The sequence below is a fragment of the Equus przewalskii genome, chromosome 25, assembly GCF_037783145.1.
Source record: "Equus przewalskii isolate Varuska chromosome 25, EquPr2, whole genome shotgun sequence".
NCBI classification, from domain to species: domain Eukaryota; kingdom Metazoa; phylum Chordata; class Mammalia; order Perissodactyla; family Equidae; genus Equus; species Equus przewalskii.
The window spans coordinates 46,621,491-46,639,609 of record NC_091855.1 but is presented as its reverse complement, the minus strand read 5'-3'; the positions used below and the strand labels follow the sequence as shown (position 1 = coordinate 46,639,609).

Below are 18,119 nucleotides of genomic sequence, written 5' to 3'. Positions count from 1 at the left end.
CAACTTTTCCTTCATTTGTATTGTGTTTTAGATCCTGTTTTTTTTTTAAAAAAAGTCTTTTCTTATTGCACGGAAATTAAATTTTTGTTGGTAAAGTTCTAATTTTTCAGTTTTCACATTTAAATCTACAATCCACCTGGAATTACTTTTTTTTAGTATGATTAGCAGGAGAGATCCAGTTTATTTTTCCCAATTCAGACATCCTAATAACCCAGAACTATCCCCTAAAAAGTCACACTTTCCTGGTGCACTTCGGCCACCACTGTCACAAGCTGGCCATCACTTCAGCCACGCCTGTTTCCGGCCTGTCTGCTCAGTGCTGGGGGTTCACTCATCTCCCTTTGTACCAATTCCAAACTGTCCTAATTACTTCGAGTCTATACTGTCTCTAGATATCAAGTGGGCCAAATCCTACAAATTTGTTTAACTTCATCAGATTGCCTTGCCTATTCTTTGGCCATTTTTACTTTCACAAACAACTGGCATCGAGTTGTAAACTTCAGCAACAACAACAACAAAAGTGCTGAGGCTTTGATCAGGACAGCGCTGCAACTGTATGTCAATTTGTGGAATTCGACCTCTTTACAACACTTAGTCCCCAAATCCATGAAGACCTAAGGAAAAAATACCATCTTCCATAACTTCTTTCAGAAACTAGAGAAATAGAGGACACTTCTTAACTAGTTGTGTGTGACTAGGATAACTGTAAAATAAAACCTGTCAATGATATTACAACAAATAAAATTATAGGCCACTCTCTCTCATGAATCTAGAGGCAGCTTAGTAAATTAAATGTAGCGATACATAAAATTCACACTGTGTCATGACTATATGAGGGATTGGAGAATATGCCAAAAACAAAAGGAGGTTAGGATATAGATGTGGGGTGACACAACATTTTGAATGCACTAAATGCTACTGAATTTTTTACTCTAAAATGTCTAATCAAGTGACACTAGCATATGGTGATGTAAGATTTGCCTCCTTTTATCTCCCTTTTTAATCAATGAATGAAGGAAGGAAACTGAGCTCAAAGGCTGGAATATTGTAATCTAACTGATAAAGAATTCAAAATACAGAGAAACTCTACAAGTTACAAGAAAACACAGAAGGACAATTCAATGAAATCAGGAAATAAATATATGGACAACTGAGTTCTTTATCAAAGAGATTGAAATTATACAAAAGAACCAAACAGAAATCCTCGAGCTGAAGAATTCAATGAATGAGATGAACAATGCAATAGAGAGCGTCTATAGCACAGCAGACCAGATTGAAGAAAGAAAGAATGGCTTGGAGGATAAGAATTCTAAAATAACAGTTAGGCGAGAAGAAGGAACAAAGATTTAAAAAGAGCAAAGAGAGCCTACATGAACTATGGGCAGAGGGTTTATTTAAAGAAATAATACTTGAGAACTCCTCAAACCTGAAGAAAGACTTAGATGTGCAAGTCCACGAAATTAATAGATCCCCCTATTGTCTCAATGAAAGAGACCTTCTCCAAGACACACTAAAATGAAACATCAAAACCAAATGACAAAGAAAGTATCTTAAAGGCAGCTGGCGGGGTGGGGGGAGAAAAAGAGTAACCTACACAGGACCCCCATTAGGATCTGAGCAGATTTCTCAGCAGAAACTCTTCAGGCCAGGTGAGAATGGAATGACAAACTCAAAGTGTTGAAAGATAAAACTGGCAGGCAAGAATACTTTATCCATCCAAGTTATCCTTCAGATATGAAGGAGAAATAAAGTCTTTTCTAGACAAACAATAGCTGAGGGGGTTCACCACCACTACACCTGCCTTGGATGAATGCTGAAAGAGTTCTTCAAGCTGAAATGAAAAGATGTCAATCAGGGACATAAAAACATACAAAAGTACACGACACTTGGGTAAATGTCAAAAAGAGTCAGAATTAGAAAAATGTAACTCCATATTAGGATGGTGTGTTAGCCACTCAACTACGGTATAAAGGTAAAAGGGAAAGAGCAGTAAAAATAACTACAGCTACTACAAATTGTTAACAAATACACACCATAAAAAAAGAGGTAAATTAGGATATCTTAAGGGTAGGGACTTTAAAGGCAATCACAGATAAGTTGCTATCAGCCTAAAATGGACTGTTTTGTCTATAACATGTTTTACATAAGCCCCGTGGCAAAAGCCTAGGGCAGAGCCACCAAAGATAGAAAAGGGGAAGCAGAGCAGACAAGCTTGGAAAATCACCAATGTACAAGGGTAAGGGCAGGCAAAAACAGAGGGAAAGAAACAACGGTATGCAAAACAGCCAAAAGGACTAGCAAGATGGCAGTAGGAGGTCCTTACATCTCAATAACCACTCTAAATGTAAACGGATGGGATCCGCCAACTCAAAGGAGCAGAGAGGCTGGCTGGATAAAAAAACAAGACCCAACTACATGCTGTTTACAAGAGACCCACTTCAGATTTAAGAACACACACATAGATTCAAAGTGAAGGGATGGGAAAAGATATTCCATGCAAGTAGAAACCATGAGAAAGCAGGGGTGGCTATACTTATATCAGACAAAATAGACTTTAAGCCAAAAACGGTAATAAGAGACAAAGAACGTCATTCTTGAAGGATAGTCTCTCGCTCGATGTAGAATTCACAATTGACCATCTTTTTTTAGCACTTGAAAAATATTGTGCAGCATCTTCTGGCTTCCATGCTCTCAGCTGAGAAATCCACTGATGCTGAACTGACGTCTCTCTTCAGGTAATGCTTCGTCCCTTTCTCGCTGCTTTCAAGATTTTGTCCTTAGATTTCAAAGATTTGATTATAGTGTGTCTGGTCATGGATTTCTTTGAGTTCGCCCTTCTTGGCTTTCACGCACCTTCTTGGATTTGGAAGTTTGTGTCTGTCACCAAATTTGTTAGGTTTTCAGTCATTATTTCTCCCAATACTCCTCCCACCATCTCATCCAACACTGGATCTTCTGCTGTTGTCACAGCTCCTGAGGTTGCTGTTTTCCAATCTATTTTCTCTCCGTTGTTGAGAAACACCGGCACCCCTTCATCTCAACAAAAAGAACATGCATGACGATCTGATGGCACGTGGGGCACACTGCGTGACAGCTTCCAAATTCTCACCTCAACAAGAGAAGACATTTTCCTTTCAATTATCTATATCACACTTGTATTACAAAGATATCTCAGTAAGTCTTGCAAACCCTTTGCTCGCTCTCTCTGAATATTCTGAATACGTTCCCATGCTGTTTCCTTTATGCTCCACCCTGTGAACGGTACACAGACAGATTTCCTAAAAGTAGACCATTCTGGAATTCCTGTGCATAAGGACTTGGAAAAGAGTTAATGGTTCCTCAAGAATTTGTGGCTTTATCTTGCCCAAGGGCAGAAGCCCAAGGGTCTGTGAGCCACGCCATCACTGTCCCTCACTCCTTTCTGATTTAACAGCCAGGCAAGAGAACAGCTTTAAATAAAGAGAACGCCACATCCAGTTTAGCTGGATGGATGGGTGGGTGGGGTGTGAGGGCACCTTGAAAATGTGAGCCCTGGAGTCAGGGCTGAGGTGGCTACAGTGGTGGGATGAGCTACTGAGACCCACTATGCGCTCCCCACTCCCCCAGAATGGAGGGAGAGAGACCACCAGAAGGCACAGCCAGAGAATCACCCCCAAGCCTCCATCCTGAGGCCTGAGCATCTTGGGGCTCAAAGATGTCCATCTCAGTGTCAGAGATGGCACCATGGGGGGCTGTCCTCTCTGCACATCCATAAAGATGGGGTCCTCCCATTTTTAGGAGCTGCAATTGAAGGGCACTGGGTGGTTGTGCCTTGCCTGGCGGGCTCAGGGCAGTGACACGGGGTGGCCATGAATGACCCTCGTGGGCAGAGAGGAGCCACACTGGTTCAGGAGCCTCCACGGAGGGTGCCCTGGGTGTCCTGGCCTCCCTGAAGCAAGAGGGCGGACGGAAGCTGACCCCGGAGCCAACAGACACAGCATCCAGGTCACTTTGGATGCAGGGTGCTCCCCTGCGCCTGGGCTGCTGAGAGGCCACTGGGGAGCCCACATCTCACCTACTGTGAATTGGAATAACACTCACACTCGCTCACACTCACACACACTCATGCACACACCCACTCCTCACACACACTTGTGCACACAACCACTTTCTCACTCACTCACACACACTTGCTCACACTAACACACACTCATGTGCACATGATGTGTTCCGGGCTCTGAGGAGTGCAGGCCATGGCCCTCTTTCCCGAGTGAAGGCGGATGCTGACACCGCGACCCCGCGTGCCCAGCCCTGGAAGAGGCCTCAGGAGAACCGTTCCCCGAGTAGATTCTCCCCGAGACAGCGAGAGGACCTGAGGAGTCTGCACAGTCATGAGGAGCATCATTTGAGCCCCAGTCAGGGTGGCTCTGCGTTCCCATTGTTTGCCTTAGATCCACCCCGCCGCCAACTGTGGGGACCACTTGATTGAGCTCCGTGGGTGGCGGCCACAGCTGCGGCCACAGGCTGCACTGACCCAGGTGGCTGGGCAAGAGCGCACCGCGGCAGAGTGGGACAGAGGCCCGCATCCACCAGCAACCTGTTCCTTATGTAGGCGGATCCCGGACAAACATGCTTCCCTGTACTAGAACCCTCAGCCTCCTCGAGAGCCACCCCAGAGCAGGCACACACCTGGGGCCCCCACCTCACAGCCTGTCCATCCTCCTAAAAAGTCCCCAGGCCACCTTGGAGGAGGCCTTGGGGTCATTTGGTCAGCCAATTCTGGGTCCTGGGGTCCTGGGGGCCTGGGTTCCGGTCCAGGGTTGGGAGGTGCCAAGCAACAAGACACGGGACCGTGGTTGGGGGAAGCACCAAGCAGCGCAGGGCCGCCAGCCGCCTCTGCTCCAGTCACTGTACAGCCAGGGCCCTGAGCCTCAGTTTCCCCATCTGTGGGGTGCTGAGTCTGGACTAGGATGATCCTTTTCCCTCACACAAAAGATCCTCTGCCCTCCCCAGCCCCTACGTGGGCTCTGCTCCGGGCTCCAGCATGTGATAAAGCTGCTGCATTTCTTTTCTCTCAACAAGACAGACAGGAGCAAGCTGCTCCCCGGGGCCACCCCAGGCCATGGAGGACACCTGTGTGGAGGGCTGAGAGGAGGTCAGTCCTCATGCTGGCGACGTGTCAGAGGGATGGAGCCACCGGCCTGGCTGCACTCTCCTTCATGCTGCCAGCCCAGGGTGTCCCCAGCAGGACATGGGGCCCAGAGGCGGAGAAGGGCCGGTTAGGACATGCAAGGCGAGCAGACGACCGCCCCGAAGGCCTGTCCCTGCATTCATGGGGTGGGGGTCGTGTGCAAACAGAGGGGAGCCATGAAGGAGGCCCCTCCTCTGAGATGGGCGAGGGCTCGGGAAAGGCCAGAACACACCCCATGGAGCATCGCCCACCCCAGGGCTCCACGTGGCGTCCTCTCTGTGAGGCGAGGGGGCCCTGGGGAGGCAGCTGCCCCAGCCCTGTGGGAGGGGGTGTCCACCAGGGGCTCCCTCTGGGAGTGCCAGCCCAGCCCAGCTCTGCAGGACACCCCTGTGGCTGCGACTGGACCCAGGGCAAGATTCTGAGTACGTCCGTACTTTCCAGGTGAATCCTGAGAAACCAACGCACCCCGTGTCAGAGACCAGCCCACACCTGGGTCTCCCAGGCCCCAGGCAGGGCTGGTGGGCACCCCTCCTCGACCAGATGTGACATCAGGCAGACCCTTTATCTGGACTCTGCCACGTCTGCAGGGGACAGTGATGTGGGGTCAGGCACGTGGCTGGACCCGCCCACCACATGGAGCGTGACCCGGTCAGGGGCCTCTGTGTGGTTGGGGGCCCACATTCACCACCCCCAGGCAGCCCACATGCCGGGGGCCCAAACAGCTGCAATGTTGAGCTGACCAGAGCAAGAGAGCAGCCTTCGTTGGGGCCAGGCCACGGTGCATGCCGCCCACCCCTCAGGGCTGTCAGGGCCTCTGTCCAGCCACGGAAGGAGGTCCCGGGACAGGCCAAAGGGCTTTGAGGAAGGCCTGACCGTGTCCACCTGCCCACCATAACTGTCCATCTGAAAAGCAGAGACAGGTGCAGCAACTGGGCCTGCCTGGGTCCGAGACCGACCAAGGGTCCCCGAGGGCCCGAGGAACTGCGGGCCAGGGACAATGCACAGCCTGCACCCTGTCCCAGGTTCCAGGGAAGTGGGTGCCGGTGTGGAGGGCAGCAACAATTACCCGGGGTTCCTGTTTTCACTGCCTCCCACCACAGCATCAGCTGCATCTGTGGCCTCCCAGGGCATTTCCTGGACCCCTTAACAGCAGAGTTCTCCATGCAGGCCTGGGCCCGGGAGGCTTTGCAGCACAGCCTGGGGAAGGACATGGGGGTGGGCCACTCCGAGAGGGAGGGGTGAAGATGCCTGTGTCCAGGTGGAGGAGACACGTGATGACCAGGTGGACCAGGTGACCCGAACTGGGGCTGGCCCCTCCCTGTCCACCCAGTGCATGGCATTAGTGTCACTGGTGTGGCCTGTGTGCTGCAGGCCCGCCTTCCCACCACAGGGAGCATGCTGTGCAGGCCCAGGGACTGCCCGGTGCTGCAGAAAGCCCAGGGGACAGCCCTGTGTGTGTCCAGCTGGATTGGGGCCAGGACTGTAGCGGCACAGGACGAGGGTCTGGAAGGAGCAGGGTCAGTGGTCAGGGGCCCCGGGTGGAGGGACTGAGGGCAAGTCTTTCACTGAGCAGAAAGATGGAGAGGCCATCAAATTCACCCAGGGCATGGGCGACCAGCTGTTTCTGACAGCTGGCCATGCGGAGCAGGGTGACCCTGGGCCACAATGCCCCAGCCAAGTGAGCCCTGAGCAGGACAGAGGCTCCATCACTTCCCTGTCCTCCACCCAGGCATGCCAGGTGAGTCCCAGGGCTCAGGTTCTGAAATTGAAGCCGCAGAAGCTGCCAGAATCTGGCGACCACCAGCATGTCCCGGAAGGTGGAGTCTGGCTCCCAGGAGATGTTACACAAAGGTTTGCTGAGTGGGGTAGGGGGCTGAGTGGTGGCCCATAAAAGATACCCACCCAGGTCCTTCTTGCTGGAACCTGTGACCATGTGACCTTATGTGGAAAAGGGGTCTTTGCATATGCAGTTTAGTTAAGGATCATGAGATGGGAGATGATCCTGGATTACGTGGGTGGGTACTAAACGTCATCACAACTGTCCTCAGAGGACGGACGCAGAGGGAGATTGGACACACAAGAGAAGACCAGCTGAGGATGGAGCAGAGGGAAGCATCAGAGAGAAGATGCTACCCCACCAGCTTTGAAGATGGAGGAAGGGGGGCCGTGAGCCAAGGGATGTGCAGGATGCGGCTCTAGAAGCTGGAAAAGGCCAGGCACGCATTCTCCCTTAGATCCTCGAGAGGGCCCACCCTGCCCACCTGGGTTCTTGGCAGCCTCAGGACCCTTCTCCAGGGGTCAGATGCCCCCCTCAGGGTCAGAACCCTCCTCTCAGGGTAAGACACGTTTCCACGATCCATTTGGGGGCTGAGAGCCTCACAGGCTGAGCTGGGGTCTTTGTTCCAAGCAGGCGTTGACATCACTGGGGCACTGACCAAGCCTGTGAGAAACCCCTGGAGTCAGCTGGGATCCATCTGAGGTGCCGCCTGCATCCCCTCCAGGGTCCTCCCTCCCTCTCTCCGCCCTCCATCCTCCCCTGTGCCTGCATGTCCAGCTAGAGCACAGCCCCCACTGTGCTCCCAGCCAGTGCAGACCCTGATGGAGCTGACGCTGACTCTGGGCCCAGGTCAGGGCTGGGCTCTGGGGCACAACACGTTCCAGGAGGGGGCGCTGGAGGCTGGCGGTGCTTCACTTATGGGGCCAGGAGCGAGCTGCAGAGGAGAGGGAGAAAGCTGTCCCCTCCCCCTGACTGTGGAGGTAATTGGAGTGTCAGGTGTGGCTCTGGGAAGTGACATCTGTACCTGAATCCTGTCCAGGGACATGGGCAGAGCTGTGGCCTGTGCCACCCATGCCCGGCTGGAAATGGTCAAGAGCCTTGGGTGCAGGGACCTATAGATTCCTTAAGTTTGTGGGAAGAACTGTTTCTTCCACCCTGGTGGAGAGCTGAGGGCTGGCGGGAGTGGTCACGCAGACAAGGGTGCTCACAAGATCCGTGACACTGCCAGATACCTGGGATGGAGCTTGGCTGGCGCTAGGAGGCCGCCTGTCATGAACGAAGGGCTCATGTGTGAGGTCTGAGTGCCAGGGGGTGGCTGGAGTCAGGAAAGGGCAGCAGGGTTGGGCACAGGAGCCCTGCACGGCCAAATACAGACAGGTGGGCAGCAAGGACTCTCAGATCATGTCACCCCCACCCCAACAGAAACTCGAGTGGCCAGGAAAGCAGACTGAGGACGGGACTATTTGACCCAAAGGAGGTGAGCCTGGACCGTCCTGGGGGACCCAACGGGGCAGGCATGGAGCCTGCCGAGAAGGGGTCAGGTGACAGACCCCACTCAGGATGGCTGAGTTTCTTGTCGATGGAGCCCAGGGCCCAGGGCAGGTGGCCCCGCCAGGGGAGGGTGTGACTTGCGGGGTCTCTGCCAAGGGCAGTGGTGAGCTTGACCTTCACCCCCTTATCAGCCCCAGGCTGGTCCATGGCCACTGCGGCTCTTTGGGAGACCCCCACTAGAGAACGTCCTCGGATCACCAGCCCGAGCGCCTGGACATGGTAGGAGATGCACTGGGTGGGCAGAGCCTCAGGGGCGCCGGGACCCCCATGCACAGGAGATGAAGCTGCACACGCACCCAGGGGAGGCACCCCGGGCATCACAGGGCGATCGGGGCTGCAGAGGGGTGGCTGGTCGTGTGTGCGGCACCGCTGTCCTCAGCAGCCGGGAGGACAAGCTCCTCCCAGTCCAGACGTGGGGCCCTGTGAGTGACACAGAGCAGACACGCAGGCATGTGCTTATTCTCAGACTTTCTCCTGTTCCTGTTAAGGTGGATGCTGTGCACATGTGTGTGTGTGTGTGAGTGTGTGTGCACACGCACGTGTCCATCTGTGCTGTGTGCGCCTGCTCTCCATCCTAGGTTTCTCAGGAGTCCCCATGGAAGGTTCCGGTCATTCTTGTTTGTCAAACCACGGAGGCCAGCAGGAGAGGCTATCCCCAGCCCTCACGTCACGGCCCCTGCGCTCTGCAGACTGGCTGCTCACCATGTGGCTTGTGCCCCTCCTCAATTTCTCCACAATTCCTTGGGGTCAACACACTTAAAATCTTCAGAAGGTTTTTAAAGCTCAAAGATGGAAGGTTCCAGAAATACTTACCCAACTCCACCATGGCTCCAGGAAGTGAGACCCCCAGGGGTGAATGGGGGTAGTTGGAGAGGGGGGATATTGGCCAAAGGCTGGGGTCCAAGTGGAAGTGTGGAGGAGGAATGTTCCAGAAGGGGGTCACTGATTTTGTCCGCCTGTCACTCCCCAAAAACAACTCCTCAAAATCAGGAGGGCTTTGCTGTCTCGACCACAGGCTCGCAACCTCCTCCTGGGCTCGGCCACCCTTCACCATCATAGACGCCAACTCTGTCACCACTCTGGGGGCCAGCACTGTGGTCACCACAGTCACTGCGGGCTGGGGACTGCCAGGGACAATTGGAGGGGGGTGCAGAGCCTCATCAAGCCACAGCCCCAGAAGGAAAGTCCACTCTGCACTGGGGCTGCCAGGACTGGCCACGCCACTCAGCCTAGGGCCCAGGGAGTGGTCCCCTTGTGGCTCTGGAGGTGACCTGCAGGAGATGAGGGCAGAAGTCCGTTCTCCCCAAACCCCCGTGGTCGTCCCAACAGGGACGCCTATAGACGAGTGGACACCAGCCCCACAGGTGGCAGATAGACACCTGTGCTGTTCCCACAGTCACACCACTGGGCACAGACGGCAGGACATGGTGCATCCTCCGTCCAGCATGGCACCGTCCAGACCCAGGACTCAGGGACTAGGGCAGACCCAACGCTCCAGCGTCCACACTCTGAGCCTGAACACACTGTGAATCCCTGCCCTGGACTCCACGAGCCTCTTCCCACTGTCCACACATGGTCAGCCAGACCCAAACGCTGCTCCATCGCCTGTCAGGGCGAGCTCTAACCATCCACCTGCCGTGTCACCTACACACAACACCCTCCTTCCAGAGAAACCTGGCTCTGCCACCAACAGGTGGTCTCATGCCGGTTCCTTCACTGCCTGTGCCTCAGGCTCTCTGTCCACACAGCGGGAAGATGAAGACGATGATGATGATGATGATGATGATGATGATGATGATGATGATGATGATGGCCCCCGTGGATCAGCACTCAGGACCAGATGAAATGGTGTGCTTCAGAGTGCGGTGTCCAGCCTGCACCAAGCCCTCAGCCCATGCAAGCTGTTCTTGTGAGATTATTGCCACCACGTCCCTCCACCCAGAATGCCCCTCGTCTGCTGCACCTGACTTGTCGGCCCCCACCCCCGGCTCCCCGTCGGGGAGGTGCGCCCGCCCCCGAAAGGCACCAAGGCTTGTGGAGCCGATGCCCAGCCAGGAAATTCACAGCCGCACCGCTGACCCTCTGGGCCCAGGAGCAGAACACAGCATGACACCCTCGAGCTGGAGGTGACATGCCCCCTGGTCCTGTTCCCGCGGTCCCCACAAGGTGGTGCTCCCAGGCGAAGGCCCATGGTGGTCCACTGGCAGCAGGTGCGTCCACCTCTCTTCTCAGTGCTCCTGCAGGGACGCTGCTTCCTTCCTGGGGCTCTCTGTCCAGCGGCCACCGTGCCCACATGGCGGCCGCGATCCCAGTGCTCTGGACACGCTGCCTCATTTAACCACAACAGGACTCGAGCTGGGAGGGCAGAGCAGACACAGGATGTGGTTGTTAGCACAAAACAATGACAGTGTCGGTGCTGCCACTCTGGAATTTCTCTTTCTAACGATAAAATAACTGAACTGACTCAAGGAACAGCAGAAATTGCAATTGGAAGGATCCTCAAGAAAGCACTAAGATTATTCAGTAACTTACCTGTTCATTCGACTGGGGCCCAGGGGGCCTCCATGGGAGCTTTCAGACTTCACTGCAGCGGGAGCTGCTCCAGGACTCCCAGGAACGTTAGCTTTATCATGATCCCAAGCTCCCAGACAGACACGCGGGCTAATTTGCACGTCAGCAAAGAGCCAAAGTCATAAATGAAGTCTAGGAGGCCAACTTCTGTCCAGCTCTCGGGACAGAGACTTCAAGGAGGAACGAGGGACGGTTTGTAGCTCATCCAGCACGCAGCAAAAGACGGCCTGTGGCTGTCTCACCAGAAAGGGCAGGACTCCCTTCGTGAACCGAAGTCCCAATCCAGTCAATCCGCCGTGGGCCCCATGTGTGTCCCGGCCTCTCTCCACACACCTGCGCCCCCGCCGAGTCCGCAGAACGGCTGCACGCCCGCAGCCCTGCCCAGTCTGTGCAGAGAGGCTGTCGTCTCACGCTCTAGAGACAGTGGCAGGTGCCTCACCCTGCCTGGGTCAGTGTCTGCAGGGACGCTCTTCAGCGCAGCTGCGCGGACCTCCTGCCAAGAGCTCCCAGCAGCGAGGGTGACAGGCGCAGCATGTCCTCAGTGTCACAATATCACCTCTAAGTCCCAGGAGGGAGCTGGCGACACCATGCCCCCAAAAGAGGTCCTTTCCAAAGGGTCAGCCTGCTGGGCCGGGCCACTGGTCAGTTCCCCATCCTGCAGCCCAGAGATGCACGGGTGTCCCACGCCTGCAGCACAGTGACACGGGAGCCCACGTGTGCACCGGGCCGCCTCCTCCTCCCCCCAGGGCCTGGCTCCTGCGCAGACAGTGAGCAGGAAGCCGTGCACTCTCAGGCTCCCACGTGACAGCCCCACTCCCACCAGCCTCACAGCACATCTGACACTCACAGAGCTCCACCCTTCCTGTTTAGCATTGTGGCATGGGGGACCCATAACTTGCTGACGCCTGCCTGTCTATCAGTTACTCCCAAGGGACCGCAGGCCCGTGGCCACCCACAGGGTGTGATGAGCGACAGCACCACCTATCTCTTGTCTGCACAGAATCCTTTGCTCACCAGCACACCCGCCCACAAACCGCTACACTGCTTTCCAGCCTGAGAAACCCGCAGCTGCCTCCACAGAAAGACAGAGGCAGAACATTCTGGAAGATGAGTCTGGGAACATTTCCAGCTCAAAGGCTGGACAGCCAGCTCCCTTGTTCCCAGCAGCCACTATGGTCAGCAAAATGAGCACAAACGCCAGCCTGATATGTCAGGACAGCGCTGGGCGTGGCAGCTGTGCACCTGCTAGGGGAGTTTCCTCATGCTCCCAGCAGGACACCCATGTGCTGAGCCCACCCACAGCCTCCCCAGGGCTCTGCCTCCATGCACAGGTCAGCCTCTACAACCCGGATTCCCACTCACCACACCTCTCGGAGGGGTTTCGGGGCGGGGCTGTGTCACTGTGGTATTATTCTCCTGGATAGAGTAATTACAACCACAGAGTCACAGCGTCCATCAAAAATCCCATCTCTGTCCTCGAGAGGCCGTGACGCTGTGCCCAGGATTTTGAGCAGGGCCACATCCCACAGGTACGGTGACTCCCACAGCAGTGCAGCCAGAACCCACACCTGCTGGGGCTACAGGCACACGGAAGGCCCACAGCCCCCAGCTTCCCTGACACGGCAGCAGTCACCACCGCCAGGCTCCTGTCCTAGCCCATCGGACCGTGAAGTCAATGAGCCGAAGCCGCCCAGATTGCAGCCAGGCCTCCCTCCAAAGGGCACCCCTGAGGGCCCTCCCAAGACCAGGAGGGCCCCAAAGCCACCGTCCACTGGGATCCAGCCAGCAGCTCGGGAAGCTCCCTCCTTCAGGACACATGAGGGTCAAGGCTGGAAGGCACAGAGACCCCTCTCTGAGAGGACCTCTGAGCCCCTCTGGCTGGACAGGGACAACAGGAAGGTGGGGCTGGAACCATGAGCTGGTACTACCCCAGCACTGTGGCCATTGGGCCACTTGGTCACATCACACTTACCCAATGCCACTGTGCGCCCCGCACCACACGCCCCACACAGCACCCCGCACACACTACCCACAGCACCCCACACCCTACAGCAATGCATACCGAACACCATCCCAAACCCCATACCACCCAACACACCACACCAACCTGCACACCACAAACTCCAATCCAACATCCCCCATACCACAGCACCCTGTACCCAACAAAACCCCACACCCAGTGAACACGGCATGCCACAGAACCCCACTGCCACACCACCCCGCACCCCACACCACCCCACATGCCATTCCACCTTCTTCACATGAGTTGCCCTAAGTGGGTTGGGACCCTGCCTGGTGGTCCCAGGAAGGTGGGCGGGGCTCCCCCTCAGGGGCAGCTGATTGAATTTGATTTGGGGAACGTTTCTTTCAGGAGGAGGCGTGGACACATGTGCCCACATCCCTGGGAACTGCCTGGCTGGACCGAATCCATGGCCCAGCGGCCTCTTCAGCCTGACCCGAACTCAACCTTACTGGCAAACCCACTGAGGACCCTCACTGCAGTCTTGGACACAAGGATCTTCCAGGAACCGACACCCTGACTCAGGCCAGGCCTCAGCCAGACCAGGTCATGGACCCCAAGCCAGTGTGAGACCACCTGTAGGAGACAGGGTGGCCCTCTGGTGCAAATCCATCTGCCCAGCTCTGCCTGGATAGTAAAAGGACCTGGCGTGCTCTCCATGGCCTCTTGGCGCCCAGTCCTGGACGCTTGCCTCTGCCCATCCCTTCAGCAGGGGTCACACACGCCCTTCCTGGGGAGACAGGGGTGAGGGTGGCAGCCAGACCACCCACTGCTCACCATCCTGAAGAAGAGAGATGCACTGGGCATCTGTGTAGATGGGCCATGCTGGACCCATGGGACCCTCAGAAGAGAGGGGCCCGCCTGCCACACACAGGGCTTTTTGTCAAGGACCTTCCTACTGTGTTACTATGGCTGGGGTAACCACAGTGACAGATCCGGCAGAAAAAACCTGCTGGGAACCCCTGGGCCTCAATGCCAGGAGTGGCTGCTCTCAAGGCTCAGAGCCCAGACCCTCGGCCTCCAGGGCCACTCCCAACCACTCAGCCCAGGGGTTTGTGTCCAGGCACAGCCCTCACAGCTGGGGGCTTCTGAGGGCTCTGTGACCACACTGACCCACAGCCACATGCCCAGAGCCTGGCAGGCTGGCAGAAACTGCCCTGTTCTCAACACCACCAGCCAAAGGAATCAGGAAGGACAGTACTGGGCAAAACCACCAGAGGTAAGCGCCCAACAGGACCCCAGAGGCCCTCTGGGAGGGTGACAGAAGCAGACGCCAGAGCTGGGCCTGTGCTTGGCTGCACAGGAGCTCACCCAATGAGAGAGGCAGGGCAGAGGTCATGGGGTCGGACACCTCCCAGTCAGCTGAGGATCCCAGGCAGGTGGGTCCGATCCTGGCCTGGCCCAAGAGGGCTCCAGGAGCCTCTCCCAGGAGCGGGCTTGTGCAGGCTCCTGCTCCAGGGGTCTCGCTGAGGTCACTGCCAGGAGGCGCCCCCTGCTATATATCCACCCACAGTGAGTTTCTCTCCAGGGAAACCCCTCAGAGGAGCCGGCACCCCTTCACCTCCTGCCCAACGTTTGCTGAGGACCCGGCTCCTAACCAGGCGCCGGCCCCCGGGAACACAGTGGCAGCAGCACCAGCCTCAGAGACCCCAGTGCTGGGACGTGTCTGTCACGGTTCAACTGCACTGACACCTCACTTGAGTGGTCATCCATCCTGGTGACACTTTTCCCAAAGGGCTTGAGCATCAGCCCTACCTGCCCTCAGCCCTGGGAGACACTTAGCAAACCACTCCTCCGTCTTACCCACAGCTCAGACCTCCTGCAATGCCCCCTCCCAGAGACCTGGGCCCCTGAAGGCTGGAACCTGAGGCCTCTCCTGACAGCCACGTTCTGCACGTGCGGGTGCACCGAGATCCCAGAGCCCAGGCCGGGAGTCTCCATCCAGACCCCCGCACCAAGAGACCACTGCACCCCTGCAGGGCTTCTGGCAGCCCAAGCCAGCGTCCCACGAAGACCCCAGACCCCTGAAAGCCCGGCCTGAGACAGCCCAGTGCTGCAGGAGAATTTGCCCTCTGTTCCAGCCGACACCTGACTCAGCCCGACCCCCCTCCTGGGAGCATTTACTGAGAATCCTGCCTCTGCCCTGTGAGGGGCGTGTGTCCCCACAACCCAGGAACGTCTCCATCCAGGACCTGGACCTGTTCCTCAGAGACGGACCCACCAGGAAGGACGGGCCCTGGGTCCCCCAGTCTCTGTGAGGACAGAAACTGACACTTCATTGCTGGCCAGTGGACAGAGCACTGGGCGTCCTCATGGACCACCCTTCCTGAGTCCTCACTGGAGCCCCACTCGGCCCCTCCCTGCCCCTCACTCTCCCTCTAAAACGCCTGTATCCTCTGTGCAAACCCAGATGGAGTCACTCTGTCCCTGCTGTCAATAGTGACAATGAGTCTGTTTCCATCACTTAGACCAATGTGAAGGCTCCTGAGGCTCACTGAGTGAATATCTGACCTGGAAGACCAGGGCCCATTGAACTCGGCACCCACTCTATTTGGATCCCATGCGGAAGCAGGTGTCCGTGAGCCCCTTAGGCCAAGTCCAGTGCCCACAGCAGCTCTCATGCTCTAGGTTGAGCACCAGACTCGCCTGGGCATCCACATCATGGGCCCTGTGAAGTGGACCCAGCCCACCTGTCACGGCCCTGAGACACTGGACACGGCGGGGGCTCTGGAATCCTGTGGGATAGGCAGACAGAGCCGTCCAGCCAGTAGACCTCACTGCAGCCACTCTGGGACCCCCTGCCCCTCGGGAGGGCAGCACAGTGGACAGCGGACAGCCCGGGCTTCAGCTCCCAGGACAAAGGCTGAGGCTGGCTGAGCACACAGGTGCTCTCGGTGGGCAGGGGCCCTGGGGGGGCCGTGAGAGTTTCTGGGAAGGAGGTCCACACTCACTCTGAGCCGGGGAACGAGAGTGTCTGGGAAGCTCAGCTCAGAGACCCCCCAACTAGGGAGACACCTGTGAATGTGGGGGCGGCCCTGCGAGCTGGGCGCGGAGAGACAAGGTGGGGGTCTCCTGGTGCTCACTGCGGAGAGCTGGCCTCTCAGGAGTTAGGCGGCCAATCCCAGGCCCCTGTCAACAGGAAAACTCACGGGTGGGACACCAACCCCATCAGCAAATTCCAGCAGAGACGAGATGGGGGCAGGGGAGCCAGACCCTCATTGGCCACACCAGGGACAGTTCCTGAGACGGGCCCGGAGCAGAACAGAAAGAGCCAGAATCCGAGCCAGGCAACCGGCCGCCACACGGGCCGCAGGGGATCCAGGGCTGCCTGCGCTGGGAGCCGGTGCTCCTCATCCTCCCACACAGGGCTGTGCCCGGGGCTGCCAGCCAGCAAACGCAGGAGGCCGTGTGCAGAGCCGCCCCTGGACCCACAGAGGCTCCGACGGTCTTCCCCACTCACCCCAGATGTTCAGAACAGTAACCACCGGAAACTCAGGCTGTTCCCACAGAGCCTGCCTGAGCCAACAGAAGGGAGAGGACACAGGGCCAGGCGGAGGATTTTGTGGGGGCCTGTGTCACCGTGATGATGACTATGGTGATACTTTCTACTATACACACAGTGACACAGCCCCCATCCAAAACGTCAGCCCAACACACGTCCCCGGAGCCACCATGTCCGTCCCCATGCAAACACACCCGACTCCTGACCAGAAATCTCTCCCGGGGTCAGAGAGCAGCTCAGTGACTGTAACAGAAGGAGACCCAGAGAAGCCAAGGGGACCTCCCGCCACCCCATGAGGAGGTGGACAGGAGGCAGGGGGACAAGGCTGTGACAGGGAATCCCAGGAGGGACCCAGAAGACCATGAGGGGCTGATGCTCTGGGGAGGGCCCAGAGGGGTGTGAGGAGAGCAGAGGGAAGGAGAGTGGCCCCCTCATTCTTTGTTTGCTCACATAGTCACCACGTGCAGACACGACATTTGTAAAGTCCTGTTTTTCATATCGGATATAAATTTATCTTTAAATCATACCTCCCGGCAATGCCCAGAAGGGCATCAGGTCCTGAATCTGCAGCTTCTCCCCTGCAGGTCCAGGAGTAACACAACCACCACCACCTGCCACCTGCCACCCAGATGACGTGGGCCAAGGTCCCAGGGGCAGGGCCACACACTGAGTTCAAAGAGCAAAGACACAGCACGGTCCTGTGCAGGGGCACAGAGGTACAGAGGAGGCAGAATTCTAGGGAAGACTTGCTCCCCAGGCCCAAGGAACCTCGGGGACACGGGCCAGCAGATGAGGGTCCCAGCAACACCCAGCCCTCTGGTTCCAGGATCACCTGGGGAAGTTGAGAAAAGCAAATGCCAACACTGGCCTGGGCATCCCCGACAAGTGCCAGCACTCTCTAAAAGCTCCAGGTTGTTCTCAGTGGGGACTAGATACGGACCAGGGTCCCTGCTCCAGAGGGAGATGCCCCTGAACAAACCGGAGCTGCTGGGCCCAGTGAGGGTCAGTCACCCAAAGTCACCATGGACTCGAGGCCCAGAGGCCAGTGAGGGGCCTGAAGAGGCTCAGATTCAGCTGAGTTCCAGGCCTGGAGCCACGAGGGCTCAGGAGGGACACCGGCATGGGGATGCAGGGCCCTGTGCTCTCCCAGCAAACGTCACCTCACAGGGGCTCTGGATGCTCCAGCAGGGACACTAGACAGGCTGAGCAGAGAGGATGGGGGGGGGGCGTTGGAGAGGAGAGGCACCTGGGCCTCCACACACCTGCATCTCCTCCCCTGCACCTCCTCCCCTGCACCTGCTCCTCCTCCCCTGCACCTGCTCCTCCTCCCCTGCACCTGCTCCTCCTCCCCTGCACCGCCTCCTCCTCCCCCACATCTGTTCCTCCTCCCCTGCAGCTGCTCCTCCTCCCCTGCACCTGCCTCAGGCCCTGCTGGAACCGATAAGACTGAGGCTGCATCCAGGGAGGAGCAGGCTCTCCCAGAGAATCACTGAGCTCTCCTGTCCCCATGGCCTTTAATGCCACACAG

General features: G+C 56.9%; 2 long non-coding RNA genes across 2 annotated transcripts in view; both read right to left on the bottom strand.

Moving 5' to 3' along the window:
- Positions 1-1,032: 1,032 nt before the first annotated feature.
- Positions 1,033-18,119, bottom strand: part of LOC139079250 (uncharacterized) — a 67,944-nt gene continuing 50,857 nt past the window's right edge. The window contains exon 2 of the long non-coding RNA XR_011532689.1: positions 1,033-3,109. This is a non-coding gene — a long non-coding RNA (uncharacterized lncRNA). The remainder of the gene's footprint in view (positions 3,110-18,119) is intronic.
- On the bottom strand, positions 8,954-12,250 carry LOC139079245 (uncharacterized). The gene is made up of 2 exons (XR_011532682.1): positions 11,031-12,250; positions 8,954-10,853 (listed from the first exon to the last, which is right to left on the bottom strand). It is a non-coding gene; the product is annotated as an uncharacterized lncRNA (long non-coding RNA).